We start from the raw sequence: 13,408 nt of genomic DNA on the forward strand, positions 1-13,408 counted from the left end.
AAAACCAAACTGGTGGAAAATAAGATAAATACAAACAGTATGGAAGAGGGATCGGTCGGCATTTTACTAATAGGCTTTTTAGCCGTTGCTTGCTTGCTGGGACCTTCAAATGAGTAGACACTGTCAGCTACTGTTATTGGCAATAGAAACAAAGACAGAGAATGGGTTACCTACTCCTAACAGTCAAAGCGAGCCCTTTAATTCTGAATTTTTAATTAATAATTCATAAACAGATGACACCAACACCGTAACTAGCTGAATGCCTTGTGCCGACACAGCAAACATGTCCAAGTTGCCTGTCAGGTGGGCCCTTATGTGTAGTCCCCTTGGCTCAAGAGTCAGGATAGTCCACTCATCAAGGGTCATTGGCCAACTTTTCTTTCTTATCGTACAATCATTTTTACATTTGTGTCACAAGGTGGTCAGCAGCATAGTGACCAATCTTGTTCTGGGCAATTTCTCAAGAGATTTTTAGATTTCGAGCCTTTTCTGGTGATATTATACGGAACTTCTTTCTGAAAATAAAATAATAATAAAATATATTTATTTTAAATTAATAAATAATATAAAAAATAAAATATGAGTAAATTGAATTAACTTAGATTTGTAAGTATTTACTTGGTTAAAATCATGATAATTTCACAATAAAATTGTGAAAAAAAAAAAAAACTGCCAAGGTTTTGAATTCTAACTATATTGTTGTAATAAGTTGGATGATTTTTTGCTAAAATATTGTGACATCTTCAAAAAGATTTGTCATAATGATTACCAAAATACCATACTACAAAGTTTTAATTTCAACCCTTACCCACTTTGGTTGCCACTTTTTTTTTAATTATTATTAGCTTGTTAATATGCTCCACTGTTAGTTCACACATCACTGTTAGCCACCGCCACAAGGGAATCGATACCAAGACCTCGGTGAAACGAGGTATCTTTCACTCGGTCTACCACTTGAGCTATAGATCAGGGTATCTTAATAATGAATTCATTTCATTTCAATAACTAATTATTATGCCCTAGAGATTTTGGTGATGATTAAAGGTAATCTTGATAACCCATAACAAGTGAAAATTTCGAATTCAAAAGGTTGCTTTTTGGAAAAGAACAAGGAATTTTTTTGTCTAGTAACTTTTTCGAAAAGAAAATAAGGAAACGTTGGATAAAAGAGTATAACATTCTTCTTTTTGCTGTCTTCAAATTCGATAAGAGCAGGCATGGCAAAAGTATGTCTAAGGCACATATTGGTCGGGAAGGAAGGCTTGTTGTATCCTAAAAGTGAATTTAGTGCAGCCATCTTGCAAATTAGTTTTCCCAAACTCATGACCTCAATGTTGAACGCATTCTATCTACCATTGAGCCATGGATTGTAACCCAAATATCACACATTATAGTGCACCTTAAATCTATCCTTAAGTGCGTTGTCTTCATTTTATGCTTCTAACATCTCCATTTTTCATTTCAATATATGATTATTGTTTAGTGTTGTAGGGAAATTGGACCGACCAATGAGAAGAGGCCAGTTCGGAACATTGTGCACTTCGTCAGGTCGAATAGTGACAATTGCAACCGGAGGCTTGACTCTCGACCCCTAACCGAGTATGAACTGAGTTCGAGCTCAACCTCTCGTCATCAGGTCGAAAGATCCATCGATCCGCCTGTCACTAATAGAAGCCCGACTCCCGCACCTCAGACTGGCATAATTCCAGGTTGGCGCAATCACAGGGTGGCACAATCCCAGGTCAGCCCAACCCTCCTTCCATCAAGCTCGACCTGGTCTCAGCGATATCTATGTGAGATCCTAACCAAGAATATAGGAATCGACATGAAGATCTACTCGAGATCTTCGCTGAAAATCTCAAAAGATCCCCACAACATATACAGAACTCGAATCCTACTACATCTCTGCTAAACAGTAAGATCTCTCCTACGCCACAGCCTCTCCTCACTTATAAATAGGAGTATTTAATATGGTGAAAGGTACGCAAAGTCTCTCACTTAAAACCCATCAATACTACTAGACCCAGATTCCTAGCCTGACTTTGGCATCGGAAGGTCTCCTGCTCTAGTCAAGGTCTCTTTTATCTTTTTACTATGCAGGTACTCGAAGGTATAAAAAGAGTAGACCAGATTTTTGCATCAACATTAAGTAAGGTAAACTCATTGGAAAGTGGCAACCTATTTGGTAGACGCCTGGGGAAAAAAAAAAGTTCATCTAACTTTAGTTAAAAATAATTAGTTATTAGAAATTGTGATTATTGGTTATCGAGAGTATTTATAATCCTTCATCAAAAGAAAATACTATCTCTAATACATTAATAGATCAACTAAAATGAGACAAACTCATTTTTAAGTCTACCCAATGGGTCCTTAAAGAAATGGTTGAAAATTTGATCAAAGAAACGGAAAGCCTTAAAAACCTAAAAAAGGGCGAGTTCAATATGCATCGGAATAAGAAAAAAAATGATTAGAATATGAACATATAAAAAAAATGAAATACAACACTTCAATTAAAATAATTATAATATCTAAGCAAATGCATGATGGTGCATGTCGCTAAACCAAGGAGGTAATTTCACTCTCTTTCATATTCATCTTTCCAAGTACTCTATCACATCAATCCACGCTCTATATTGAGGCTCCTTGCCTTCTACTTAATCTTAAGAAATGGATGAGGATGGCCGGTCTCTATCTTCAATTGCTATTAGAAGTATTGTGAATAAAGAGATTTCTTTGATTGATTTTTTTTTTTTTTTTGGTTTCTTTGAATTCTCTTATTAAAAATTAAATCTTCCAAAAGAAATTAAGGACCGGTTTGGTAGATACCTAACAATGAGTTAAGCTCATTTTGGTTTATCATGATTATGCACTAGAGATTATATTTCTTTTCTCTAACAAATAAAAATAATATTGATAACCAATAATCATGACATCTGATCCATAATTACCATTAAATAACCAATAATTATGATCTCTAATACATAATTACCATTACGGAATTCTTACAAAATATTTTTAAAGAATGTGAAATGACCAAAATACCCTTCATCTTTTTTTATGTGGAAGTTGTGGAGTTGAGCATGTGGGCATGCTTCTTGTGTGTATCACATCCAAACCATCCAACAACCCCACCCACTCATGACTAGATGACTCAAAAATAAGGACAACTAATTCATTTGGTTGGCCACATGTGAATTTAGAGGTTTTGGGTGATCTACACAAATTTCGTAGGTGTGTGCCATATAATTGGATGGACCTCACTTTTGAGTCGTCTAATCATGGTGGTAGGATGCATCTGTTGGATAGTTCGGATGTCATACATGTGCCACGATAATAAACTCCTTGCCAAAGCTAGTTGAAGAGGAAGGTTGGTTAGGTTTAAGAATTTTGCTTTCAACCTAGGACTATCACAACTATTTTTTATGATGTTGTCGACTATTCAAAATAGCTGACACTTCCATTAACTACTAAAATCCTTGGCCTAAGTAATTCTCCATTATTTCCCTGGAGGTTTTATAATCTTAATGAAATCTTCTTGTATAAAGGTCAACATAGATGTGCTCACAATCAAGTCTTCTTCCTCGAATTTTTCTAAAGTCTTTTTTTCTTCTTCGGTGAAATTTTAACTAAGCTTAGATGGATCTATTTCCAAAAGATATGCATGAATATCCTAAATGAGCAAATATTCAAAAAAAAAATTTCACATGGTAATTTTAGTGCCCATCTAGCTTGTCCACTTTTTTTTTAATTCAGTCATGACTATCCAGTTTGCATTTTTTAAGAACTTCTATATTTTCTTTTTCCTTTATAAGTGAGTCTTTACCAACCAGTGGATGTATTAGCAGGGGGGAAATCTTAAATTTAAAATTTAAAAAAAAAAAAAAATTGATGAATTTGCCAAAAAAAATTTGCCACTTTTAGTGGGCCCCGTGTGCCTTGATGTAGCCCGATTAATTGATCCGTTCCTTCCACCAAGTGCATCTTGATAACGGTCGTGCAAGTTTTAATCGGATCAAAAACCGAATTTGGATGATGAAGATATGGCAAGCCAGAGTTTCAATGAGATATGTGCACAAGTTGGCCTGATCTGATTTTAGCCTTTTCTGTACCTATGCTTGGGAGTATGACTTTTAGGTGGGAAGAGGGAAGTAACATGAGCTAATCACCCTGTGAAGAAAATGGGATGGTTGAGAGGGAATGCCTTGCTTATAATATTAAAAATAAAAATAAAAAATCATGATAACTAGAGATTTAGGTTGGTTGGTGTAAGCTGTTATGACCCACTTATCATTTCAGAATAAAAAATTATTTTAAAAGAGAGATTTTAAGAATTGTCAAATGAGAAATCAAGGAAAGCTCTCTTCTTCTTCTTCATAGCTTTTGACAATAGCAGCAACAACTCTGCTCAACGGAAAGTGGTGGGGTGTTACAGAAGCCATCCAGTAGAGATGGATAGCACCTATGGCGGTCGGCCAACAACACTGCTCAAATTAAGGAAATAGAGGTTTGATGGTGACAATCAATGTTGTCAAAATCATTATCGTATCGCAAAATGTAACATAGGTTGAATTGTATAAATTTGAAAATCGTATTGTAAATTTTTAATTTTTTATGATTTTCTTAAAAATATGAATAATATAAATAAATCAGAAAAAATGAAAAACATTAATACTATTATGATACCGTATTACTTAAAAATTAAATGATTCTTATCTCTTTTTTCTATCTTTTAAGAAATTTTCTTTAAAAAGCATGTTAGTATCTTTTAATAATTTATATTCTTATTACCTTTCTCCAATGTAAAATCACACTGGAAAAGTGACATTTAATTCAGTAGACCAACAAAAAAATATTTTTAAATTTCTAACTATCATTCAATGATATATATATATATATATATATATATATATATATATATATATATATATATATATATATATAAAAGTCAACATGATAGTAAACATCCATAAAACATTCCAAATAAGTTGTACATCAATTTGATGTTTCTACTATTTAAGAAGAAAGAAATCATTTAAAAAAACACTACAATTTAATATTAAAGATAAGATATATCTTTTAATCTCTTATAAGAAACAAAACAAAATAGCCTACCTTTTCTAAAGGATTCTTGTTTTTTTTATGTTTTTTTTTTCCTAAATGATTCTTAAGGCCCTTATCAATTTAAAAACATGAAATCAAAGCCAATTGAAATTTAAAATGTGCGTGTGTGTGTAATTTTTAAATAGCAAACTATAAGATTCATATAAAAAGAGATTTCAAGTTGAAATTCAAATCATTTTGGAAATTCAAATCATTTTGCTTAAGATTTGACTGAAATCATAAATTGTAAGATTTTAATGACAATGATAACAATAAAAACTACTTGAGGAAGGTTTTATCTTCTAAGCTCTAATATCAATGAAAATTCAATAATTAAGGCCATCAAAATTCAAACATAGGCAAGCACAGAAAGAATTGTGATATTAGTGATCACAATGAAAAAGTGTTTTACTTGATTGTAATTTTATTTATTTTTTCCTTTCTTTCTTTCTTTCTTTTTTTCTTTTCTTTTTTTGTGATTTTTTTTATTATTCTGTTTTTTTTCCCCCTCACATCTAATATGAGATTTTCAATCCCCTTTTACATACACTTAATTGCCTATCTTAAAGATAGGTGTGTAAAAATATGAAACTATCGCAAAGGTTAAAAAATGCCTCTCATTTAGGAAATGTTAATCCCATTCAATGGCAAACTGGTCAAAACAGTTTTCAAAATAAATAATATTAATATAAAATAAAAACGAATTGCAAGCATAACAAGTCTAATTTTGCAAAATAAATAATATTAAATATAAAACAAAATTGAATTGGAAGCATGATTAACAAGTCATATAAGGATTACCTTCTACCACGGACGGTTAGGATCAATAGGATCTTGTGGGCCATTGATCCACCAAATGAGCGTATTGGACGTAGCTCTTGGGCCAGGGCAGCTACACAACGTGGCCTGCTAATGGATGACTAAGATCTCCTGTATATGTATACGTGCCCCGTATTTGCATGTCAAAGAACGTATATGACAAAAATTTTGAAATGCGACTGGTAGATGGTAGGTGGCCAGTGGTCACACCCTCTCAATGCCACGTGGTTTCTCGCATTGTTCCTGATCCAGAGGGTTGCTAGAATACAGCCTGACGTATTGGAATACGATACAGTGGAACTTTAGCCTTTGAAGGATCATCAACCGTTCATCCGATGAATCTCATTCTCAATTGATTGATTCAATTTTGGCCCTTCTGATTTAAATATGGACGGTCAGTGTAAATTTTATATAATCAAAGGGTTGGAATACTCAATCCCAGGATTTTATTTTGCATATATTCCATCCAAACATACCCTGTCAAGTAGACGGTTTAGATCATTGAAAAAAAAAAATCCTAATCCAACGGATAGAGTGTCGGTATATCTTGTTTCAGTACATCCCGATGTATTCTAGAAAACCCCTCCCAAGTCCCATCCATGCCAGGAGCTGATTATCAAAGACAGCCACTGCACAAACGAGAAGACACGAGCAAGATGCGTCAGTCCCATCGCTGCACGACACGTGGCTGCGCAACATCTCTGGGTAGGACGCATGTCCCGCCTTGGTGATCAGCTTTGGGTGAGAAAAGCTTTGATACTCTGGCTGTAATGGATGATACACAGGAACTTGGCGCCCAATTAATTCAAATTAAACTGTCCAAACCGTGGGTCGCTCATGTATTTGTATAATGAACCAAAAATCGATATTTATTTAATAATCTGAATATCTTATTGATGGACGTTTATTGCACGGTAAAACATGAAAAATACACTGCTCTTATTTCATCAAAAGTGTCCAAAGATCAAAGGCTAGGACTCCTCAACCAATCTGATGTGGGACTCTGCTACATAGCCACAATGGATTCTGCTACCTAATCTGTTTAACCTTAAGTAATGTACGAAACTTGTGCAATTTCTGAGTGCCTGCGTATCAACAGTCATCCACAGCCAGAGCACCAAATAACTCTCCGGATTTGGCTAAGCAAGTGGGACCCATTTCGAGGATTCCTCCTTGCAGAGAAGCCCACTTGAAACCAACTCCGACTAATAATCCTGTGATACTTTTCAAAGCTTTATCTACTCGGGGCCCGCTTCTATACGCTGACTGAGACTGGAGTGCGCATGGTGCAATCCTGGTATAATCCTACGCATCCTATACTCATGGCATAAAGACAGGAACAATCGTATCACGCCCAACAGAGGATATGCACCATGTACTCGGGTTTTCAGTTTGTGGAGGTAACGTCCACTTTCCAGTGATCTAGACCATTTATCTGATGTTTCCCACTGTTGATAGACCATGGCCCAAAAATCTCCTCGATTGGCAAATACTAGCCCCGTCCTTGGGCATCCTATCTGCCGAATGTGGACCATCGCTAGATTTCTCATCTGGGACGCCCATTTGTTGGAGAAAATTTGAAAGGACTGGATCATTCAATCAAGGAAATTCTTGTTTTATGGTTGGATCACAGAACCATGTTGCACTTTTACAGAATGATAATCTTTGGGTGGAGAACCAAAATTTATTCCTATTTGATTATCTGACCATTGGATTGGTGAACATTTTGAACGGCTAAAGATGAAAAGCATTCTCCAATCTTTATTTCAACAAACAAGTATCCACCAATGAATGGTATACCTTGTTTCTGACCTTCTTAAAATACTCAATTAGAAAATCACGGGTGCTTTTGCGTAGAAATACAAAGTGTGCGAAAGATATTTGGAACGTTTTCTAATGAAGTAGAGCTAACGATGACACATGTCATTTGATGAAAAGGCACGGTGAAAAAGTTCAACCAACGTAGCAACGAATCATCCGTGAAGTGCGAGCATACAGTGGGTGTACTGAGAAGCTAACCAAAAAAAAAAGAAAAAAGCAATGGCATAGATTTATAAATAGTAGAATAATTTAATAAAGCAAGAGATTTTATATCAATCAAATAAACTGGCTAAATTTATTTTATCATATTTATCTTTACTTATTATAGTTAAGTTGTATCTTAAGAGTAGCATTAATTTTTAGTTGTAATTCAAATTTATGCTTTTATGTTAGGCTATTCCAAATATTAATATAATCGTTATATCTTTTAAAAATATATTTTATTGTTGCTCTGTGTCATTTACAGTAAGTATTTCTTTTTTTATTTAACTACTTTCTTATATAGAGGGTCTTTTGTCTGGAAGGTAAGATGTAACTCATCCCGCCAAAACCTCACCATCATAATTGTCTAATTATTCTATAATTATCTTGCAACGGGCTAAATGACAACTGATTTCTCAAGTCTCCAGCATATGACATCCCAGGTATTTTACTATTTAAGTACTAGGGGTCAAGTTGTTAGGTTTGACTCAAGTTGCACCATCAGTCCATTGCGCTCACATTCAAATTGATCAAAACAAACCCAAGTGCCAACAATAAGAGGTCAGGATTGTTCAACTAACCTGATGTGGATGTGCGACGCGGATTGCGACCTGCCCCTGCCCGGACATTAATCCATCCGAGCAGGGATCTGTGGGGCCCACCGTGATGTAAGCGTTTTATCCACTCCGTTCATTGTTTTTCTCAAATCAATTTAATATAGCAATTAAAAAAAGAGGCAGGTACAGGGCTTACGTGGACCACAAAGTGGGGATTGAACGTCCACCATTAAAAACTTCTTGAGAGCCGGAGAAGTTTCGGATCAAGCTGATACTTGTTTTTTCACTTCATCCACGTCTACATGATCTTATGAGTAAGTTGGATGGTAAAAAAACATCACAGTGGCCCTTATAAAGTTTTCAATGGTGGGTGTCATTATCACTGCAGCATCCTTTGGTGTGGTCCACTGGAGGTGTGGACCTGCTTCATTTTTACGATTATATCTTAAAATGATATGAGAAAAGTGATAAACGACATGGATAAAAACATTTACATCATGGTGGCTCCCACAGAGACCTGCCCAGACGGATTACCGTTCGGGCGGAGTAGGACGCAATCCGCGTCCCAGGATTTCTGCCCACCTGTTTAATTTTATTTATTACATGCCACGTGTACAAGCGCTCCAAGCACCATGCACAACCGGAGTATCAAATGGCGCGACTTGGCTGGTAACACGGAACTAGCGACATGGGTGATACCCTGAGCGTGGGGCCCACCTCAATGTATGCGTTATATATCCACGCCGTTCATTTATTTTTTCAACTCATTTTATGTCATGAGTCAAAATAATGAAGTCGATAACTGTTTCCTCTAGCGTGGTCCACCTGATATTTTTGTTTACTTCATTTATGGACTCATGCCATAAGATAAGTTGGAAAAACGGATGGACTGGTTAGCATACCACTATATCGCTGGTTCGGGGGCCAGCCAAGTCGCGCTGGCTCGCCTTCAGATGGGTGTGCACAGGATAAGCCCGTAAGAACAGGAGCGCAAGTTAGAGAGCACCACTTACATGTGCTGGAAGACATGAGAGGTTCTGGCCATACGAAGTTGAAGGTGGCGCTGATCTCGTCAAGGTAAAACGGGAAAAGAAAAAAAAAAGGCAGAGGAGAATCTCTGCGGATAAATGAAGTTATTAGCGTTCATCCATTAATATGCTGCCACGTGGCCTCACAGTGTGTTATTGAATAGATGGGACAAAAGAGAATAAACTTGTCATCATCATCAGCGATCGACTTTATTAATTGAGGTAATTTCTAAAATGCCCTTTATACCACAAGGACGGGTCTGCCCTTATCTGTTCATCCAATGCTCAATGGCTCCTTGACCTGTAGATCGCATATACGGGGTAAATGGAATACGGTCGAGCACTATTTTCCGATATACACGTGGCAGGAGTGCGTGTCAATAGGGACCGTTCATCCAGCGGGTCCTATCATGTAAGAAATGGATAAGAAGGGATACACCAACTAATGCTAAAAACCATATTAATGGTCTTCACGATAACATATGCATTCAACGTGGAAAAGCGGGAAAAGTGACGGCTGCGATGGTATTGTACGACGCGGATTGCGTACTAACAGCGTCGGTAGCAAGGTATCTACCGACAGTGCTCTACTTTTATCTAAACCGTCAATCTACTTTTAAAGATCATTGTAGAGGGTAAACCCAAAAATGAGAGAAATCCAAATCTTAGGTAGACCACGTTACAAGAAAACGGTGGAGATTGAATGACCACCATTAAAAAATTCCAAGTGTTTACTGTAATGTTTATTTGTCATCTAACTATTGATTAAATAACTAACAACTGTACCAACAGAAAATGCAAATATCAGCTTAATCCAAAACTTTTGTAGCCCTGAGAGGTTTTTAATGGTCACCACTCACATATGAGATTTAAATGTAACTCATTTTTTAGATCATGTCATAAAATAGCCCAGAAAAATGTATGGATGGCATGGATAGGGCACATACATCGTTATTGCCTACAGATCATTGTCAGTAGCCACATCGCTACTGGCGTTGTCACTAGGCAATCCGCGTCCGGTATTGTATGTGTGCTCTTGAAACCTGTGCCATCTATGATTGGATCCACTGGATCAACGCTCCTACTCATATTGGAGCGTGAGGACGCGACGCGGTTTGGCTTGGGACGCTGCCAGTAGCCAGGTGGCACATGGCGACTGGTCAGGGCACTGTGGCCCCACCATGTGTTTTATCCACGCCGTCCATCCATTTTAAATATTGATAAAAAAAAGATCATATCTAAATCTTAAGTGGACCACACTAGAGGAAAACAATAGGGTTTGAATGTCCGCCGTTAAAAATATCTTACGGCCCACCCTAATGTTTGTTTTACATCCAACCCGTTGATTGAGTGAAGAAGACATGGATGAAGGGAATAAACAAATATCAGCTGGTGGGCCCAAAAGGTTTTTAATGGTAGGCGTCCAATCAACGTTGTTTCCTGATTTGAATCTACATAAGCACCTGCTAGTGGACCCCTTTGCCTGCTAAAGTGTTGATGTTTATGATACATCCACTTGGTCCGTCTAGTATTTTAGCTTATATTTTAGGTCATGATATATATATATATATATATATAATATAAAAAAATTAAAAAATTAAAAAAAGAAAAAAGAAAAGAGGAAGATCCAAAACTCCAACGTGCAACAAGAGAAGAAACGGTGGGGATTAAGCACCACCGGTGAAACATTCGTGTGGCTACATGTCATGTAGGAGGCTAAGTTTATGGTGTTTTCAATTCATCTCAGCGGAAATGACCATATAAAGGATGCAGATGGCTTATAAATATCAAGGTGGACCTTAGGAAGATTTCAGCAATTGGAATTTATTTCCACACTTTTCCTTTAAAGTATTAGGTCTACCTATTTTTTATCCCATGCCCTAAAATCGACTAAAAAAACTGACGGGCGGGATAGAGTTATCACGAACATCAGGGTGGGCCCACCTAACTTCCCAACTCAAGAACTTCTTGCATTAGATTTCCCTTTTAATCTGCATCCTAGCCAAAATACTTACACAGTGTGACTATTGGTCGAGGCCCAGCGAGGACTTCGTATAGATGAAGGTGGCTTCCATGGATCCCCGTGTCCACGAGGTGGGTGGATACCTGACCGTGGGGCGCACTGTGTTGTATACTCCTTGCATTTACTACGTCTATCCATTTTGATGGCTTATTTTAGGACATTATCTCAAAAATGAAGCAGATCTAAATCTTAAGCTGACCATGCCATAAAAAATAGCGGTGATTGAATATACATCACTAAAAATTTCTTGGGGGTCACTAGAATATTTATTTGCCATTGAGCCTATCGATAAGGTCACAAAAACCTCCACGAAGGGACCACACAATTATCAACTTGATCCAAAACTTATTTTCTGGAGCGGATTAGGTGAGACCTTGGATCCACCGAGGTGGGTGGGGCCCCTCACTGTAGGGCCGCAGGGCCCACTGTGATGTACGTCATTACATCCATGCTGTTCATCCGCATTGAAAGCTCATATTTGGGCTTATACCTTAAAATGAACTTAAAATACGGATGGACGGAGTGGATGTAGTCACATACATCATAGTAGGCCCCACAGTCAGGGGACCCACCCACCTTAGGGCGTGTTTGGATGCGCGGATTAGGTGGGAGTAGAGTGGAGTACGTGGGATTGGGTTTTGAAATCCCACCCCATCCTCCTGCAGTTCTGTTTGGGTGGCGCGGTATTGACGACGGATGGGAGTGCTCTCTGGATTCGGAAGAGGATCCGGTGGATTGCGAATCCCGTTGACTGGTGGAGGTCGGTTTGGAGCCAGACGAACCGACTCTGTTTATGCACGTTGTGCAGCGAAGGCGCAGAAACAACCACGTTTGGAACGAGTTTTAGCGAAGGGAGTATCCACACCGTCCATTCTGACTTCATGGGAAGGGTCGTAACCCCCTTTTGGAGATTATTGGCGGTCTGGATTGTTGATCCGATCACCGCTAAGATCGCATAATGGCCCACCGAAGTTGGTTTTCAAGGACGCAGGGACTGGCACAATTTCTTGTGCTGTGCTGATGGTGGGGCACATGATTGATGTATTTAGGGAAATCCACTCCATCCACTGAATGCATGTCAAAAAACTAGTTGGAAATGTTTGGTTTTGGATTGAATTCGGTGTAGCCCATAGAATCTTTTACTCCACCGTCCATCCTGCGTTTGACGGTGGAAATCGTGTGTGCCTGTGCATGGGAGGATAAGGTCTCCATGAGTAACGTCGGCCCCACCTCCTGGACGCATTGGACGGTTCCGATCATCGAACCGTCCGTGATGGTGGCCCAATACACGTCCCAGTGGGACCCAGTGCAAACGCTTGCCCATGCCTGCCCAAACGCACTATGCTTTTGAAATCCCATCCCGTCCGCCCGTCCAAACATGGCAGTAGATGGGCCGATGGATATAGCAATCCAGTCTAAAACAAGCTTTCAAAATGAATAAAAGGACTTGATGTAAGGTACATACACTGTGGTAGGCCCCACAATAAGGGATCCACCTGCCTCGTGGGATCCGGGATCCCTGCCACTAGCGCTGGGACGACAATTGGTTGGTTATGAACCCACCTTAGTCTAAAATGATATGGTGAGATTTGATTAAAGGGGTCATATGTTGTTATAGAGGGGGTACACTCCACTGAGAAACCTTACAAAAGGACAATGCTTTGGCAGATCCCCACCTGTGGAGCCCACCTTGATATATATTCTTTACATCCATGCTGTCTATCTATTTTGACATGTGATTTTATGACATGATCCAAAAAATGAAGCATATCCAACGTGTAGATGGACCACACCACATGAAAAAGTGGTGATTGAATGCCCACCTTTAAAAACTTACTGGGGAACCGAAATGTTTATTT

The sequence above is a fragment of the Magnolia sinica genome, chromosome 4 (assembly GCF_029962835.1).
Source record: "Magnolia sinica isolate HGM2019 chromosome 4, MsV1, whole genome shotgun sequence".
Classification (NCBI taxonomy): domain Eukaryota; kingdom Viridiplantae; phylum Streptophyta; class Magnoliopsida; order Magnoliales; family Magnoliaceae; genus Magnolia; species Magnolia sinica.